The 19,048-nt window shown below is 42.3% G+C and overlaps 1 protein-coding gene across 13 annotated transcripts in view; it reads left to right on the forward strand.

The window, feature by feature from the left end:
- Positions 1–19,048, forward strand: part of Osbpl6 (oxysterol binding protein like 6) — a 182,363-nt gene that overhangs the window by 32,344 nt on the left and 130,971 nt on the right. For 11 of the 13 annotated variants that reach the window (XM_040745634.1, XM_040745640.1, XM_040745648.1 and 8 more), the window contains exon 2: positions 14,157–14,204. The exons of 1 other annotated variant lie outside the window; for it this stretch is intronic. The gene's annotated coding sequence lies outside the window, so the exon portion shown is untranslated. Of the gene's footprint in view, positions 1–14,156; positions 14,205–15,066; positions 15,151–19,048 lie in introns of all 13 variants that reach the window. One more of the 13 variants, XM_040745635.1, reaches the window with a different exon arrangement.

Genomic DNA, 19,048 nt, shown 5'->3' on the forward strand with positions numbered 1-19,048 from the left:
TGAAATAACCCTTTGCTCCTCAAGTTGGTCATGGTGGTTTATCAAAGCAATAGAAAGCTTAAGACACTTTCAGAGCTTGGGTCACTAACACACACATACACGCTTGGTTTCTACCGTGGGTTCTAGGGATTTGAGCTCAAGTCCTCATACTTGCAGCAAACACTTTTACTTGCTGAGCATTCTCCCGAGTCCTTGGGATAGTTGGTCAAGCTTTGGGTGAGTTTGGAGTAAAGTGATGTGGATGACCTTTGTGTTGTTTGACAATTCATGTGCAAATCTGGGGTAGTTTCAGCATGAAGTTTACAAGTACAAATGCTTTTCTGAAATCCAAACAAATGTTATTTTCCCTTATCCTTGACTAAAATAAGATAGTTTGTTGCTGCTATAAAAAGCCAAACAGATTTCTAAAGAATTGCTTATAAAGAAGATTGGAAGGTGCTAGAGATTTTATTTTATGAGTAGGAAATGCCTAGATTATCCATCTGTAGGCAGTTTAGCTTCCTGGGTCTTTGTTCTCAAATGTGAATTTGGGATAACAATGTATGACCTGTCTCATTGGGTGAGTCCTTCTTTGGGCAAATGGAGACAAATATGCCATTGTTACTTTTTATTTATTTTTATACTTTATTTTTATTTCATTTGTATATATGTCTGTGTGAGGGTGTCAGCTTTTAGAGTTACAGACAGTTACTAGCTGTCATGTGAGTGCTGGGAATTGAACCCAGACCTCTTGGAAGAGCATTCAGTGCTCTTAACCACTGAGCCATCTCCCCAGCCCCATTGTTACTTTTTGAAAAGAGAAGATGGTATGAAAGGGTAAACTTAATTAGTGGCACAGTGTTTGCCGGGACAGGTTGTCTTGTTTCAGACACTTTGGTAGTATTAGTGGAAGTCTTCATCCAAGTCTGTGGTTGGTAATGGAAAGGACTGGCCCTCGTTTTTCCTTTGTTTCATTGCCTCCCGGACATCTCCTCACCACCTGGTATTTCTTCCCAGGGTGCTGGTTTCTCTTTCTCCTTTCCTCTGTACTGACTTCTCTTGCCTCTCTTTGCCCCTCCCCCATGTTTAAAAGCCTGACCTTATTCTTATCGTCTGGTAAATAATTCTTTGCTCACATCCTTTTATCCAGTCAGCTTCTGACTTGACTCAGCCCCTCGGAGTTTTGTGTCCCCATCCTCTTGTAGCTGTAATGGTCATAGTGTTTTTCCATTGCGTCTTCATTGAGGAGAAGGCCAATCTACACAAGAGATTCAGGTTAGAAATAGGACAATCTATAATGAATGAGGGTTTATTAATAGCTACCATTTACTCGCTGGCTCCTGTGGGCCAAGGATTGTGCTGGTTGCTGGTTGCATTCCGTATCTTCACATTGACTCCTGACAGTAACATTTTGGAGGATGTGTTTAGAGTAGGAAATGGAGGCACAGAACAAACAAACAATCAAACAAACAAAAGACTAGGTCCAAAGCTCAGCTCAAAGATGAGTGACAAAACTTGAGCTGTATTTCTGTTACGTAGCCCACAGGTAATAATTCCGCAACTGGGTCCTTCAGAGAGTATTTATTGTACCGGCTAAGTGTCATTTAGATGAGAATCATTAAGGAGTCTGCAGTAGTGAGTCTTGTCCTGCTTATTGGGCCGGCACGTGAGGGAGGGAACTGAATTAGATGCCATGCTCTAAATGGCAGGGCCTTGGCAAGTGATCATGCGTCACCAGTGCATGTGGCTGCCTGGAATCATCCCATCCCCCCCATGCTGGCAAGACACTCTCTTCTGAGTGTCACAGGAACTAATTATGTGCCGTTAAATCCAAGACCCGTTTTACCTTCCGCTGGTAAATCTCACATGTCAGGAGCCACTATTGACACTGTGGCGTGTTGCCTTCAGTTTATGCTGAACTGTGGACAGTAAGTCCTGTCCAGATGGACTCGTCTGAATAAGCACACCTGCTATTACCCTCGCTGCCATCCGAGCTCCTTCAAGGTGACTGACTGGTTCAGGATGTCTCCCCAAGTAGCAATCTAGAGATTTCGAGGTTACTTTTGCTTTTGAGATGGGGTCTTAGGCAGTAGTTCAGGTTGACCTCAAACTGCAGTCCTGCCTCGCCGCCCCCCCCCACGCCCCCCCAGTGTTGGTATTGTAATCGTATGCTCACATGCCAGTGAATTTAGGTCTTTGAGTGCCTAGGAGGGAGGGGTGAGAGAGTTACGGAGGATGAGCTCCTGCATCAGGACTGTGCCTCATGTAATCCCAGCATAGTGACAGCCGTGTGCCAGTGCAGGGGCATGCACCGAGTGGCACACTGCAATGCTATAGAGCACTGGCTTAAGAAGCCAAGTTCTGCTGCCTCGTTGGCCAACTTGGGTTAATGGAAGTGTAGCCCTACTTTTTAAAAAAGCGACAACAATAAAGCTCTAATTGGAATTTTAAATCACTGTCTGCATACTGCTGGTCTTTATACTCTTACTTGGTTTTAGAGAAAAATTCAGGAATTAGAATCACTGGGCAAATACTTCTCCTAGGTGTATGTTTCTTGTTCAGTTTGGGAGAACAAAGTAAATTAAAATGTCTCTTTCTATTGAAGGTGTGTGTGTGTGTGTGTGTGTGTGTGTGTGTGTGTGTGTGTGTGTGGTGTTGGAGAGACATCCTTGACTGAACGGTGTACACGGCCATGCTTATATGGCTTATGCTGGTGACATTATGTTTAGCTCCGGAAGGGGGCCGTCTCTGTTGGTTTTGGGTTTTTAGGATGCTGTGGCATGTTGCATGGGAAAGTACAGTCACAGGATATGGCTGGAGTGTGACTGAGCATGGAAAGCATTTGAGAAAATTGCTCTCTTGGGATCACTGGGTGGTGGTGTCCATTAAGCCAGGGTCTGCCTCTGAACTGGCTTTACGATGGGTTTAGCTCAGAGGTAATTGACTTTTCAGCCCACACGTTGCTCAAGGACCCTTTGTGGTAAAGCATCTCCTTCATTTCCTCTCCATCCTGGGATGAGCTGTTGAGGCTAGACTATTCACACGGAATATAAATTGTAAGTAACCACCACAAAACAGTTCTGGAAATCCCTGTTGTATGTAGCTTGGAGTGGTGACCACTTGGCAAATTCAGAGAGAGGGAGGTGGGAAGGTAGGTACACACCAGAATTGAGGGGAGGGGCTCGTCCTCACTGAAGAGCTATAGGCAGTCAGTGATTGCTGGGGGAGGGAGAGCCGTTGTTTCCAGTGGTGTAACCACTGGTAAGGTGCCCATAGTCCTATGGATAACTCTTGTAAGCAGCTGTAATGAAAATCATTAGGTCATGGGGAAAAAACACAAAAGGTATAAAAGCGGAAGGGTGGCTATTGGGAAGAGAAAAAGGGGTCAGGGAAAGTTGGAGGTAGCAAGAAAATGGGGTGAATATGATTGAAATACCATAGACATGCATGAAAATATCAGATGAAACCCAATAGTATATGTAATTAACGTATGCTAATAAAACATTAAAAAATGATGAATTGATGTTGGGGTCAGATAGGCTACTGTCAATCATTTTAGTGTAGAGCAGAAACATCAGTAGAGTTTATAATAAAGCATGTACCAGTATCTGAAGGATTTATCGTGAAGTAAAATCCAGCCCTTTAATAAGGCGTTGTGTCCTTATTAAGTGTACCCAAATGGAAACTTCCTGCAAGGGTAGAGGAAGGTGTGTGCATGATTTATTACAAATGGAAATTAAACTCCAAGAGTAATTATTTGACCCTGAACTTTTGTTTGCTTTGTGTGTGTTAAACGTTTCCCAGTGATATTCCCCCAAGTTAGTACACTTGAATGTCTGTAGTGGTGGTTTCTGCTAAAGTCACCAGTATTTAGCTGCCAGATTTGGTTGCATCTTAAAGAGCCACGAGCTGAATTTGCAAGGCATTAGCTATGATTTGAGAGTGATAATTGTGACTGATTCAAGCAACGCTGTCGTCATTGCTGATGCACAGGGTAGCAAGTGTTAGCTATTCTGTGTGTCAAAACAGGTAGAAATAAATGACTTTGCTTTCCTGAGGTCAAATCTGCACCAGTAGGCACAGTATTTAAACTGTGCCCAGCTGTCCAGTTCCTCCGCATCTGGTGATCTCAGAATACTGCGTTTCAGAGGCACATCACCAGCTTGTCACTCTCTGTTGCTACATTGCACACTGAGAATGAGGGAGGGGAGCCGTCTGCTAGAGTCAGCTTTGTGGAGACTGTGGCCAGTGATGGTCTGTAACACGTTCTCATTCATCCCCAGGCAGTCTTGCTTCTGTTGTGACCCTGGGGATCACCACCCTCCATACTGCAGGGTGCAGCTTTCCCCGCCACTGACCTGGCTTCCAGGAATTGATGCTGGTGATGTCATTTTTAATCCCTGGTTCATCTCTCTACTTAAAATGCAACGATGCCCTTCAACCTCCTGTGTTCTAGTTCTTAGAGACATAGCTATTACAGAATGAGTTTATGATTTTGGCCAAAAACAAAAGTTGGGTTAGAAATAAGTGTTTTGGTATGCACAAATATAAATTATAATTTCTTTTTGACATTTAAAATGTAAATATTACTATAACAAGTAATTTTTATTCATGGTAAAAAAATAATAGACCCCAGTATAAGAAATAAAAATTACTCACTGTTTCACTATCCAGAAATAAGGTAACATTTTGTGTTAAGTATACAGATCCCCCTCCCCCACTTCAGGATTTATAGTCTTAAAAAACATAGAAATGGAATCATGCTATGGTCCACATGGTGCTTTCATAAATGTCACCCTTTACAAGCGATCCCATGTGGGTACCAAATGTTTATTGTTGTTTTCAATGGCTACAGGGATTTGTCGGACATATAGGTAGTGTCCTACTGTTTCCTCCAATAACCCTTGTTATAGAAAACATCTGTGGGCATAAGGTTATGCTCTTGTTTGAGTCTGGTCTTGAGATAACCTTCCAAAGCATTCCATGTGTTGAAAGCTTTTGAGATTTGTCATCAGGTTGCTGTCCCAAAAGTATATTTTTGTCAGTCTGGTGTGTGTGTGTGTGGTTGTTTGAGATAGAGTCTCATTCTGTAATCCAGATTAGCTTGGAACTCATTTTATAGCCCATGCTGGCCTTGAACTCACAGCATTTCCCATCTTTTAATCACCTAAATGTTAGACTTCTGTGCATAAGCCAGCATATCAGTTGTATTAAAACACATCTTAAATCTAGACAGCATTTTTCTGCATAGTGTGGACCATCTGTATTTTGTGGTAAATCAGCTACTGAGTGTTCTTTTCATATTTTTTTCCTGAAGACACATCCTTACTTCAGTTTAGTGTCGTGAGCACACATATAGGCATATGCATTTCTTCTCTGTCTTGTTGCTTTCTTCCCCTTCTGAATTTGAATTTTGATTGTAATTTTGTCAGGTGTAACAATTTAGTGGGCATTTAAATATTCTGCATTATTGGATTTTGCTATTTGGGGTTAACATTTTAAATGCTTCCAATCTAAAGAAATTACAGGAAGTAAAAGGTCGCATTGCAACTCTTTCCAGACCGTTGAGATTATTTAGCAGGTAGACCTCAAGTCACTTGAGTAAACAGGGTGGTAGCTGCTGTCACCAGCATAGCCCCCGAATTCCATCTGGTAGTTTTTAAAGTGTTCTTTTTTAATCATTTCAGCACACACACCTATTGTTATTCATCCTCAAATCTAGCATCTTTGGCTTTTGAAACAGTCCCTTTGCAGACTCCTTATGGCCTTGGGAATCTGACAGTTTTATGGTTATGCAAATGTTATTGAACTTCTCTTGATGGATGTTCTTTCCGGCTGGTGGCTGAATGTACAGGCACTTCACCTTCAACTGTCACAGGGCTGGCTAGTGTGACCTTCATCTCAGGCTGTGGAAAATGTACTTGCCATGCATCCTAGAACCATTTGGAGTGGTTGCCTGGGCAACCTCCATTGCCTCTAATCAGGTGCCCCAAGGATAACCCAAGTCCCAGAGGGAACACCGTATCTGAAGAGATGAACTGTCCTCAGCATAGCAGCAGGAATGCACTTGTGCATTTTAGGGTACTCTGCTAATGTTTGGGGGTGGAGAAAGGGAGTTAAGATAACAGGGTAGAGGAGAGGCAGAGAAAGTGCACTGAAGCACACCCCCAAACCAAGGTAACAAGTAAAAGAATGTGCCCAAGAAAACACCATGGCAATATAGGCTAAAAAGTCACGCTTAGAAAAAAATTCCAGGTGATAAATGCCCAGGGCTAGGAATGGTGCTGTGAGCCTGGGTGCTAAGACAGGTGGGTCATGGGGCTGCCTGTGCTACAGAGAGTTCAAGACCATTCTGAGATACATGCAGACACTGTCTCAAAACAACAATACCCAAACAACAGTGTATGGAGAAGGAAGAGAGACGGCGAAGCCTTCTGAAAAATAGGCAATGATATGTATATGGTATTATACACCCCCCCACATCTACACACACACACACACACACACACACACACACACACATACATCTACATCTATATATATACTTTTCTCCTGAAGCAGCGTGTGTGGTGGAGTTTGATAAACTGCCTAGAGGAACCAACATTGTTTTCTGGCTGCCGTCCCCACTACAGTCTGTGTGAATCAGGAGTGACTTTTCTGGAATCATAACAGTGTCATTCAGAATCCTGGGACTGTTTTCTTTGTTATTTCTGCAAAATAGAACCATTTCAGATTTGAAACTGGAATAGAATCAGTTGTGTGTGCAAGTGTCCTTAAACATGCCTGTAGATGTACCAGGGTGGCCTTGGATGAAGGCTTGTCTGGGGACAGCAGGGAGATGGCTCTTTTCTGCCTATGGAGCCCTCAGTCTCATGTGTACATTATCTTAAAGAATTTTTTAAAAGCAAAGCCTGCAACTTACTCCTGAGTACCCAGAACTGTCCTGAAGTCCTCTTTGTGAGCATCCCAAACAGGAGGCATGTAGATGCTGCTGTAATAGATACTCAGATACTGAGCCCTTGCCAAAGTGTAGTTACTTAGTACATGTCAGACAATGATGATACCGCCAGATGTCAGGACCTCACAACCATTTAGATATTTTCTAGAAATTAGACTTCGTAGTTCTAAAAAACATTGCTTTAGTTAGTGATCTGTGTGGGGTGGGAGGGCACACCTAAAGGCTTGTAGGAGGGACAGTGAACAAACAGTTCAAAGAGACTGATGGTGGGTTAGCACTCTGGAGCAGCCAGCAGACGAGGGAGGGCCATTACCTTCCCCTAGACCAGAAGAAGCCAGACAGGAAGCTGTGTTTCTGGGTCCCAGTGAGGACTTGGCTGTAGAGTGGGAAATTAACCAGGCCCAGGGCGGAGTCCAGGAGGTTGGAGTAGAAGTTAGCATCTTCCCTTCTCTGTGTTTCATTTTCCTTTTGGTTTCCTCAGTAAGCCAAGGTCTGCTGGAAGCTGGAGGGCAGGAGATGCTAGGAAATCCTCTTGTACAGTCTTCTTGAACACCAGAGGAGAGCAGAGCATCGACAATGGGAATGGGTGTATGGGGCAGGGAGGTAAAAATGAGGGGGAATGGGAACAGTGTGCCAGTATCCTTCTGTTCTAGAAGGGTCTCCTTGTACTTTGGGAGCATAAGCATTTGGGAGGAAAGTTGTTTACATAGGAATGTTTTTGTAGCACCTGAGCAGCAGAGTAGGGACACTGATAGTCGTGTGGATTTTCCTAGTTGGTTATTCTTGTGGTGTGTTTCACTGAGTCTAGTATGTGTTTTGCAGTTAGATATGGAAGAGTGAGTATTCATGCTTTAGAGTTTTTACATCATGAACCTCCTCCTATTTGAATTGGTCTCTCTAGTACCTAGACAGATACCCAGCAAGCAGTAGAACTAAGGGCTTGAGTAGATGCTGGAAGAACTGCGGGCTAGCTACTTCCATGACAAATTCAGTGCCTAAGGCTGTGTCTTCATAAGGAAATAGGTGGTCCTCTCTCCAGTGCTGGGTCTGTTGCATTGTGATGTCTGGGTGAAAAGTGGGTTGGAATCGGAATTCTGTGGCTAATGCTCTGACTTTATTAGTGGTGATGCCTTGGGCCTGTTAGTAGCAGTAGACTAACTTGTGTTTAGCATCTCCTCTGTGCTAAGATGTCTGACTGTGCTCCTGTACTAAGGATGAGATGGGACTAGTGCCCTTAGAGCATGGATGGAGAGCAGTCTGAAGCTGGATAAGGACTGAGCTCAGTGGGGCTGATCATGCATAACAGAGGATTTGGAAAATTCAAATACATGAAATATGGATGCATAGATTACCTAAGGTGGCTAGGATGTATGTCCCATCCCTTGAAATGCACCAGAGCAAACTTGAGTCACCAAGATCAGCCCCTGGTCACTTTCTGTAAAGCAGAAAAGACTGTGTGTTGGGTAGCATTGTGTTGGAGCAGACCTTAGTGCTGGATGTAGTTATTCAAAGACCGGTATAGCTGAAGCTGGCAAAATGACTCAGCTGTGAAGAGCACTGGCTGTTGTTGCAGAGGTCCCGGGCTCTATTCCCAGCATCAACATAGTGGCTGACAGTTGTCTGTTCTGGGGGATCTGATGCCCCTTCCTGGCTTCTGCATGTGGTGCACATACTTGCATGCAGATAAACACTCTTGCATGTAATATCATAAAGAAAAATAACAGACAAGTGTAACTGTACCAGACCTACTCTGCAGAGATAATAATTGGTGTTTTAGTATAACCAATTACCTAGATCATAATACTAAGAAGTTTATATTACACTTTTGTACAATTTTATAGTTTGCTCTTTCTTGGCAACTTGCAGCAAGAAATACCTCTTGTCTCTGTCTCTATCTCTGTCTCTCTCTCTCTCTCTCTGTGTGTGTGTGTGTGTGTGTGTGTGCATTTTGGTTTTCATTCCTCACACACTCACACACTAACCACCTTTTCTTTTTGAGATCAGGCTACACGCCCTAGCAATCTCCATCTCTGCCTCCCTAGTGCTGGGAATACAAGGCTAGGCACCACACCCATCTCTTTAACTTGATTGCAAGGGATCTAACTCAGGTTCTCATGCTTGTATGACAAGTCCTTTACTGATCTCCCCAGCCTCTAGATCAGCACATTAACAGACTACTGCAATACACACACACACACACACACACACACACACACACACACACGTGCCTGCTAAGGAGTATTCCAGTAGTCTCCACTGTCTGCTTTATAGGTAGAGCCTTAGTGAATATCTATGTGCCCACAACAGTACATAAACAGTTCTCCCCAACATTTTTGCTGCCTCCAGCATCCTTTCAGTCTCTCCGAATCTAATAAGCAATTTTATTTGTTTGTGATGGAGCTGTGGCTGCCCTTATGCTCAGGAATATCTTCTTGCATTATTTAAACCTTCATGCCATTGACATCCATCTTAGCTCTTGGTGTTCTTAAACTGCTCCTATGTTTGTTTATTTTTATTAAAAGCAGTACGTCTTTTCATGTTGCAGGCAAAATAGGTGTACAGTTTTTTTTCTATTGGAAGAGTTCCCAGGCATTTTCTTGTCCACTTAACATGTTTTACTGTTGGTTTATTCTGGAATCTAATCTAAGATATCTCAATATTATATAGAAACATATAACTTAGAAATTAATTTATCAGCAATTCATCTTGTGTCCAGATGAGTGCCTTGACTTCAGAGAATGAGTTGTAAGTAACTTATCTAAGAGCATACGGCACGGTGACTAAGGAGAGCAGAAAGCTTTTGAGTCTAAGGGCTCACATTTTAGCATTGGCTTTACCAGCTACATGATATCAGAACCTGTTGAGCCCCAGTTCCCTCATCTGTAAAGTTGAATAGTACTAATATTATAAGGCATTTATAATGGCTAAATCTGTAGCAGTACCTTTGTATAGGTAACAAATAATTATTAGTTACCATTGCTATTTATTTTTATTTTATGTGCATGCATGTCTGTGTGAGGATGCCAGATCCCCTGGAACTGGAGTTACAGACAGTTGTGAGCTGCCCTGTGGGTGCTGGGAATTAAACCCAGGTATTTTGGAAGACCAGCCAGTGCTTTTTTTTAACTGCTGAACTGTCTGCCCAGCCCCAAGCTATTTCTTTTTGGAGGAAGAAACTGAGTTATCTATCTCCTTACTGTCAGGGTTCCAACATTACATGCTGTGTCTTTTTCTCCACTGTCTTCAGATCACATTGTGTGCTGTATGCATATATGTGTATTTCTGTGTGTGTACACGTGTGTGTTCTGGTATGCAGAGGCCTGAGGTCACGATTGGGTATCTTCCTTAGTTGCTCTCTGCCATATATTTTGAGACAGGGAACTTGGTGATTTACCTAGACTGACTGGCCAGGAAGGCCCCAGGATCCTGCTGTGTCTGCTACCCCAGCCCCCAGTGCTGGGGTTATAAACATACACTGCTATAGCGAGCTTTTTATGTTGGTGCTGGGGTCGGATTTAGAACCTTAGTGCTTGCCAGGTAAGAACTTTATCAACTGAACCATCTCACCGACCTGTATGTTGTTCTTTATTACCACATCCAGGTGGCCCCTCTGCTCAGAATGGAATTCTGAACTAACATCTTTCAATTTGTCATTCAGAAGTAGTGCTCAGCAGTACCCCTTTCCATTCTGTGTTGTGGACTTAGATGGCAGAGCTGCTCCTAGATTCAGGGGATCTTGTCAAGTTCTCATAAACTTCTCCAGAAGACTCAGCGCACCTTAACTGTCAGACAGCCCATAAATGCAAGAAATACTGGTGTCGGTTACAGAAAGGGTTTTTGTCATGGACTGGAGAGAATAACCCATCACACAACCTGGAATATTTATCTTCATAGTATTGAGGAGTGTAAAGTATTATTTTCCTCTTTTTGCAATTATGTTTTCAAAACAGCTGATTCCAGAAACATGTTGGATCGCCTGAGCATAGAAATGGAAAGAAATGAAAACAGCAACAAAACCCTTGAATTGGCTTTAGAAATGAGAGACACAGTAAAAGTGAGATGACTTCCGACTTCCTGTGATGGATTTCCAGTCCGTGTGGGATGGCCTGGTTGTCTTGAAACTTGCAGTGGTGTTCATGAGGTGTTCTGAGCCTTTTTCACTGGAGCTGCTTCCTCTCACTTTGCTGAGACTTCCCCGCAGACTGGGCACGGGGCCCAAGTTAATTCATTTATAATCACTGGGATATGCAGACTTTCTCTCTTTAGTTAGTTGTTACAGTCTTTCATGCCAGGTGGAAGACCTCAGTGGAAGCCAGTGTCCTTGGTTTCTCTTGTGTCTTCAGAGCATTCTGGAGGATTTTTGGGTCCAGAAATAGCAGGGTTTGGTATCGTAAGAAACCTGGTCATGAGCAAGCAGCTGTCTAACCTTCCTCTTTGCATTGTTAATAACTGTACTTGCCTGGTGGCTTGCTATGCGTGTTAAGCTGAGCCACTTAGGCAGTGAACTTAGCATTCTATCTTCGAGCACCGAGGTGCTTTTTTATGTATATAACATGCTAACAATCATCATTAGTCTTGTTATTCACAGTAGGCACAATTCTAGAGACTGCAAATACTCTTGTAGGCGCATTTCATGTATTGACACAACCATAGTTCTCTTATGCTGGCTTTTTCTCCTATCCTTAAAGCAGCAGGGTACCTCACTTTATTCAGCTTTTTCAATAACACTAATCATACAGTCTTAGAGACTGAATGATCGCTCAGGAGGTTAGTAGAAAGAATAGGAGTATATTTATGATATCCCTTGAAGTTCATTATTGTATGTGCCTGAAGTCATATTATTTGTTTGAATGTTCTGTTGTATTTGTCACAATAATACTTTGGGAACAGGAGCCATACAGTAATGCTGACATGTTGCTCTTGCATTTTAAGAGGAAGCAAGAGAGAATTCCAGTTCAGACTAGCATTCCTAACAATATCCCAGTTTGTGAATCCTAGCCTTGGTTCAGTTCAGACTGGCATCAGCTACAGTGTTACCAGTGTGTATGCTTAATATTTTTGTTTTAAAATAATTACAGATTCATAAGAAATTATCTAAAAGTGCACAAAATGCCCTGTATATCCTTCACTCACCTTCCTGTAAAGATAGAATCATAACAATAGCAGAATATCATAACTAAAATGAGGTAAATAACAGGAAATTGATACTGGCATTATCTACATAAGTGTTCATATATGAACTGTTTCTCGTTGTGCAGTGGTACTGCATGTCTTTAATCCCAACACTTGGGAGGCAGAGGCAGGTGGATCTCTGTAAATTTGAGGCCAGCCTGGTCTACAACGCTAGTTCTAGGATAGCTATGGCTGTTACAGAGAGAAATCCTGTGCCAAAAAAACAAAAAACAAACAAAAAATTTCTCCCAGTCAATAACTCATGTTTATTTTCTTCAAGAGATCTTTGGTTTTTCCTGGTCTTATGTTATTTATTATTATTATTATTATTTTCGTGTGTGTCTGTGTGTGTGTGTGTGTGTGTGTGTGTGTTCATGCATGTGAGTATGTGTGCATGCCTGCTGAGGCCAGGTGTCATCTCTTAGGAGCCTCTAACTCGATGGTTGAGACAGGTTCTGTCACTGAGACTGGACTTGCCAGTTAGGTTAGGTCAGGCTGACCATCAGGCCCGGAGACACACCTGTTTCCACTTTACCATTTCTGGGATTACAAGTGCACACTGCCACACCTGGTTTTCAATGTGCGTGCTAAGGATGGGCCTTGGGTCCTCATGCTTGTGTTGAGAGCAGTTTGCCTGGCAAGCTCCCTCCTTACTTCTAGTTAGGTTTGCCTTTCATCTTCTGCGCTGAACAATTGGTTCTATTCAATTTGTGTTTGTAATTGCCGCAGACCTTTGCCAAATCAAAAATTACCTTTCCAGTGATAGAGCATGCTGCAGCAAGATCGCACCGGCAGCTAAAAGGATGAGGGATGGGCGTATGGCTTTCCTATGTGCATCTTGAAAATTATTAAAAAGTGAGTGTCATTTAGTGGCATTTACGTCTGGGTTGTTTAGTCCGTAGGGTTGAGGTGGCAAGTAAGGGCATGATGCCTGTCTTGCAATGACGGGTGTTCGGTGCCATTCTACTGGGATATGGCTTTGCGCTTGTAGCTCTTTCAGAGTGGTGGTGGTTTCAGTTCTGTGTGTGTATGCTGGCCCTGGTGACAGTCTTCACTAACTGCAGATGACCATGCCATTGGTGTGTGCTGTGACTAGGGATCTGGGCTTAGTGTGATTGGCATACCTAAACAGAGACTTAGTAAATGGGCAGCCTCTCAGGACTAACATTGGTACGAATGTGTTCAATATTGTGCCATCTAGGAGCCTGAGCACCTCCTGTAAAGATGTGTCTACAGCCAATTAAGATGCTTGACTTTGTCTCAAATAATGATTTGAAATAGTGTATCATTTAAGATTCCACATCCAAGGTGTATGTTGGTGGCACACACCTTTAATCCCAGCACTCGGGAGGCAGAGGCAGGTGGATCTCAGTGAGTTTGAGGCCAGCCTGGTCTACAAAGCTAGTTCCAGGACAACCCGGATTGTTACACAGAGAAACCCTGTCTTGGGGGGGAGACATCCAACAATGACCGTATATGATCTGAGCATTCCAACCCTCTTTGTCCTTTCGTTTTCCTTTGGTCCGTCCTGACCCTGCCCTGCCCTGCCTCGCCTCAGCCTCAGCCTCATTTCTTTTGGCCTTGCTTTCATGCCTTACCTTGGACTTCAAGTTAACAAATTCAGTGGAAGTGTCTAGCATGCCATCTCTCTTGCTCTTTGCTGAGCCACCAGGTCTGTGCTGACCTTGAGAAAATCCTAAATCACGTTGTTTTCCACTACAGGACTAACCGACCCTTTTACCTGAAGATATTCCAAACGCTCAGTTGATTACTCACCCCTGTGGGACCGCCCTCGTGGTTGCTCTCTTCATATTCCTTTAATTGATTGCTCTTCCATAGGGGCTGTTTCAAGGCACTTCCTCTCTCAGGATCCCCTCCCCTCACATCTTTGAGCTTTCCTCCTACTTAATTCACTCATATGATCAAGGTTATCAGGTAAGAATTCATGCCGTGTTCTTTGTTAAAATCCCTACTTGTCAATGCTCTTACTGTTGCTGCTTTGATCCCTCTGGTTTCAAGCAACTCAAAAAGGACTTTTCTTTTCCAGTGCTCACTCCGGGTCTCTGTCATCTCGGTCACAGGCCTCCCCACTATGGTAAGTGCTGATCTATCATCTATTCATCTTCACTTCTTGAAACTTCCACTTGGTAAATTCTCACCACAGGGAAATGGTTAGATCTTTCTGACCCTTTAAAGCAGGAATTTTCATTGTCACTGCTGATACTGTGCCGTAGATGATTTTGTGTTGCAAGGACCGTTTTGCACATAGCAGGCTGCTGAGCATCGACAGTGGCCTCTGCTCACCAGATGTTAATAGCACAGCACTCTGGAGGTGGGATAAGTAGGATGTCTACAAACGACATTGCTAATGCCCATCGAGGGGGTCATGGCACCCCATTGACACCAGTGCAAATCACATGCTCACCCATCACCACTTTCCTCTCATCCTATTATCGTCTAGTTCCCATCGGTCCCCTCGTTCTTCATCTCTATTTACTGCTCCGTTCACCCAGTCCTGACTTAGGCATCTGCCAAAGCCTCTTATTGAAAACTGCTGTCAGAGTTCTGTACTTTTGAGTGACTGGGTAGCCAAACTCAGTGAGTGGCTTTCATAAACTCAGTGGTTCTCCAAGCATGTTTTAGTTGATGTCATCAATAAAAAGATTTATACAGTTGATGTGTGAAAATTATTGATAAATAAACAAAAACATTGCATTAGTATGGGTTCTCTAGAGCCATAATACTTATGGAACACATACACACACACACACACAATGGTAGTTTGAAAGAAAATGGCCCCCAAAGGGAGTGGCACTATTAGGAGGTGTGGCCCTGTTGGAGTAGGTGTGGTCTTGTTGGAGGAAGTGTGTCACTGTGGAGGCTGGCTTTGAGGCCTCATATATGTTCATGATACCTCCTAGTGTCTCAGACCACTTTCTGTTGCCTGCAAAATGTAGAACACTTGGCTGCTTCTCCAGTACCACGTCTGCCTGCATGCTGCCCTGTTCTACCACGATGACAATGGACTGAACCTCTGAACTGTAAGTGGGCCACCCCAATTAAATGTTTTCCTTCATAACAGTTGCCATGGTCATGGTGTCTTTTCACAGCACTAAAAATCCTAATACATATATGTTAGGAAATTTATTGGCATGACTTACAGGTTGCAGTCCAGCTAATCCAACAATGGCTGACTGTGAATGGAAAGTCCAGGAATCTAGTAGCTGCTCAGTGAGGCTGAGTGTCTCAGGTGGTCTTCCGTATATGCTGGAGTCCCGGAGAAGTAGGCTCCAATGCCAGTGAAGGGATGGTTGTGCTGACAGGTCGAGGACAAACAGGTGAAAAAAAGGAACAAAGCCTTCCTTCTCCCATTTGCAAAGATATTTGATGATAGTGGTGGTTAATTTACTAGTTAATGCCCCCAATTTACAGACTTAAAACTAGGTAATATGATGCTTTTGTATATTTACTGCAATGAAGAATACTATTTACTACAATTAAAGGATAGCAAGTAGAAATGCTTTGTTGAAAACCTTCACCTTCTGAATATGGAGGCTCACACTTTTGATCACAGCACTCTGAGAGAAAAATGTAGGCAGATCTCTGAGTTCCATGCCAGCCTACTCTAGAACATGCCAGCAAGTTCCAGAATATCCAGGGCTGCACAGAGAAACCCTGCCTCAAAACAAACAAACAAACAAAAACAAAAAACAAAAAAATGAAAAAAGCATCCATGTAATAATAACTTAATAAAAGTTGGTAAATATTACTTATTATTACTAGTATTTATCTACCAATATCATTACTCATTGTTTTCATGGGCTTCTTTGTCTATGAAGATATCCTAACTGGCCCAGTAATTGGTCATCTTACCCACTGTGTGCTATGTGTTTTCTTACACATGGTAGGTGGTCAGAAATTTATTTCTCTCCATAAATATTGTAATGACAGTAGATTTTGAACCTTCAAAAACATATTTGGGGGAGTTAGTTGTGTGAAAACATGCATTAGGATTAAATATTTAATTCATTTTCATTGATCCTTGGGGTACACTGTTAACACTTCATGTATTCATGTTCGCAGTAGAAATGTATAAGCATGAGAAATACATATATCATAGATAGCTATTTACTCTAGACATTATGTTACTGGGTATTGGCTACTTAAAACATTGTATTTTGTGTCTTAAAAATATTCAAAGCTGTATTAAGTATAAGTGATTGGACAAAGTGGCTTTAAGATTAATTTAAAAGCATACGTTAGGTATTCCCTGGGAACCCTCAGGCCACTCCAGCCAGGGAAGCAGGTTGGCTAACTGCAGGTCTTCACCTCTCCCTCAGGTCCTCCAAACCCCCAGTCTTATCCCCAGCTCTGTAGCCTACCACCTGCTGAAGCCTCCCTCCACCTCTGTTACACCCCCAACTTGTACAGTGGGTCACCCAGATATCTCCACCCCCAAACTTGGCCTCCTTCCCCTCATTGATTTATCCTATCCCCCATCTCCAACAGGAGTTCCGTGGGAATCTGCAGGCCACTCTGGCCAGCAAAGCAAGTAGGCTAACTTCAAGTTAGGTTATCTTCATCTCTCCCTCGTCTCCTCCAAGTCTACTCTCCCAGTCTCATCCCCAGCTTGGTAGCAGACTATGTGCTGTGACAATATGTCTCCAGTAGAGCCTAGGAACCCTACGACTCCTCATGGAACTTTCTCTAAAGTTGACTACACACTGGAACAAAGCAAGTCTCAACAGACCCTGCATCCTATCTGACCACCTGGATTAAAGCTGGGTATTAACAACAGAATCATCAGAAAGCTGACAAACTCATGGAAAGTGAACAGTTCACTACTGAATGAAAATGGGTCAAGACTAATCAAGAAAGAAAGACTTTTCAAGAACTGAATGAGATGAATACACAACATACCTAAACTTATGGGACACAATGAAGGTTGTTCTAAGAGGCAAGTTTATAGACCTAAATGCCTACATAAAGGAAATTGGGGATATCTCATACTAGTAACTTAATAGCACACCTGAATGCTCTAAAACAAACAAACAAAAAGAAGAAATCACAACTCACAACCAAAAGGAGTAGATAGCAAGAAATAATCATAATTTGGTGAAAACAATAAAATAGAAACATACAAAAAACAAAACCTAAAGAATCAATGGAACAAAATATCCATCCTACCAAAAACAATCTACAGATTTAATATATTACCCATCAGCATTCCAATGCAGTTCTTCACAGATCTTGAAAGGACAATTTTTAGCTTCATATGGAAACACAAAAAACCAGGATAGGAGGCCGGGCGGTGGTGGCACATGCCTTTAATCCCAGCACTCGGGAGGCAGAGACAGGCAGATCTCTGTGAGTTCGAGGCCAGGCTGGACGGACAGCCTCCAAAACAATACAGAGAAACCCTGTCTCGTAAAAAACAAAAAACAAACAAACAAACAAAACAGGATAGGTAAAACAATCAGGAAAAAATAAAAGAACTGCAGGAGGTATTATTAACTCAGACTTCAAGTTATGCTGCAGAGCTATAGTAATAGAAACAGCAGAATATTGGCACAAAACCTGGCATGTTAATCAATGGGGTTGAATTGAAGACCCAGACATAAATTGACACATCTAAGAATATCTGATTTTTGATAAAGAAGCCAGAAATGCACACTGGAATAAAGACAGCATCTTCTACAAATGGTGCTGGTCAAACTAGATGTCTGCGTGTAGGACAATGCAAACAGGTACACACTTACCACCCTGAATGAAACTCAAGTTAAAATGGATATAGGACCTCCACATAAGGCTAGATACTCCAATTTGTTAAAAGAGAAAATTGGGAATAGGCTTGAACTCATTGGCACAGGAAAGGACTTTATGAACAAAACACTGTTAGCACAGGCACAAGGATCAACAGTAACTGAAAAGTTTCTGCAAGACAAAGGGCAACATTGCTCGGACAAAGCAGCAGCCTACAGAATGGGAAAAGATGTTTACCAAGTCCACATTTAGTAGAGTGTAATATCCAAAATATATAAATAATTACAAAATTAGAATCAAGAAAACATATGATTCACTAAAAAAATGGTGTATAAAGCTAAACAGAGAATTTTCAGAAGAATAAAGTCAGAAGGCTGAGAAACACTTAAATGCTCAATATCCTTAGCCATCAGAGAAATGTAAATCAAAACTACTTTGATATTTCATCTTGCACTGGTCAAAATGGCTAAGATTAATAAAACAAGTAACAGCTTATGCTGGTGGAGTAAGGGAAACACTCCTCCATTGCTGGTGGGAGTGTAAACTTGTACAGCACTATGGAAATCAGTGGGACACTTGCCCAGGAAGATGGAAATCGATCTACCTCAAAATCCAGGTATTTTACTCTTGAATATATACCCAAAGGACACTTCTCAACCATGCACTTACTGGTGTTCTAGTCATAATCAACAGAAATTGGAAACAGCCTAGATGTCCTTCAACAGAACTGATGAAGCAAGTATCATACATGTATATGATGGAATATTATTCCCCCCAAAATGATATTCACAGGTAAATGAATGAAACTAGAAAAACACCATGCATGTCACAATAGATAACCACTTACAGATTAAAATTTAGTTTCCTCCAAGGGTGTCTCACCGGGGAAACAGACTTGATGAGCATTTGAGAAAAATGAACTCAAAGACATCTTTGGAGATCCTTGTCTCCCAGTGTCAAGTCAGAGCTTTTCCTTTAAACTTTTTTTTTAATTTTCATCTCTTTATTTTCATTTTATTTTATTTACGTATTTTTTTCACCTCCCTTTTTACCCCATGGGTTCTTGGTGTATATTATGACTTCCAGTTCAGTGTTTTTATGCGATCCCTGGTGTGTGAATGAGTGGATCTCTGTTTCTTGTGCTTCTCTTGGGCACCTTTCCTCCCGTTTGTTTTG

Source organism: Mesocricetus auratus, unplaced genomic scaffold, assembly GCF_017639785.1.
Source record: "Mesocricetus auratus isolate SY011 unplaced genomic scaffold, BCM_Maur_2.0 Super-Scaffold_100004, whole genome shotgun sequence".
NCBI classification, from domain to species: domain Eukaryota; kingdom Metazoa; phylum Chordata; class Mammalia; order Rodentia; family Cricetidae; genus Mesocricetus; species Mesocricetus auratus.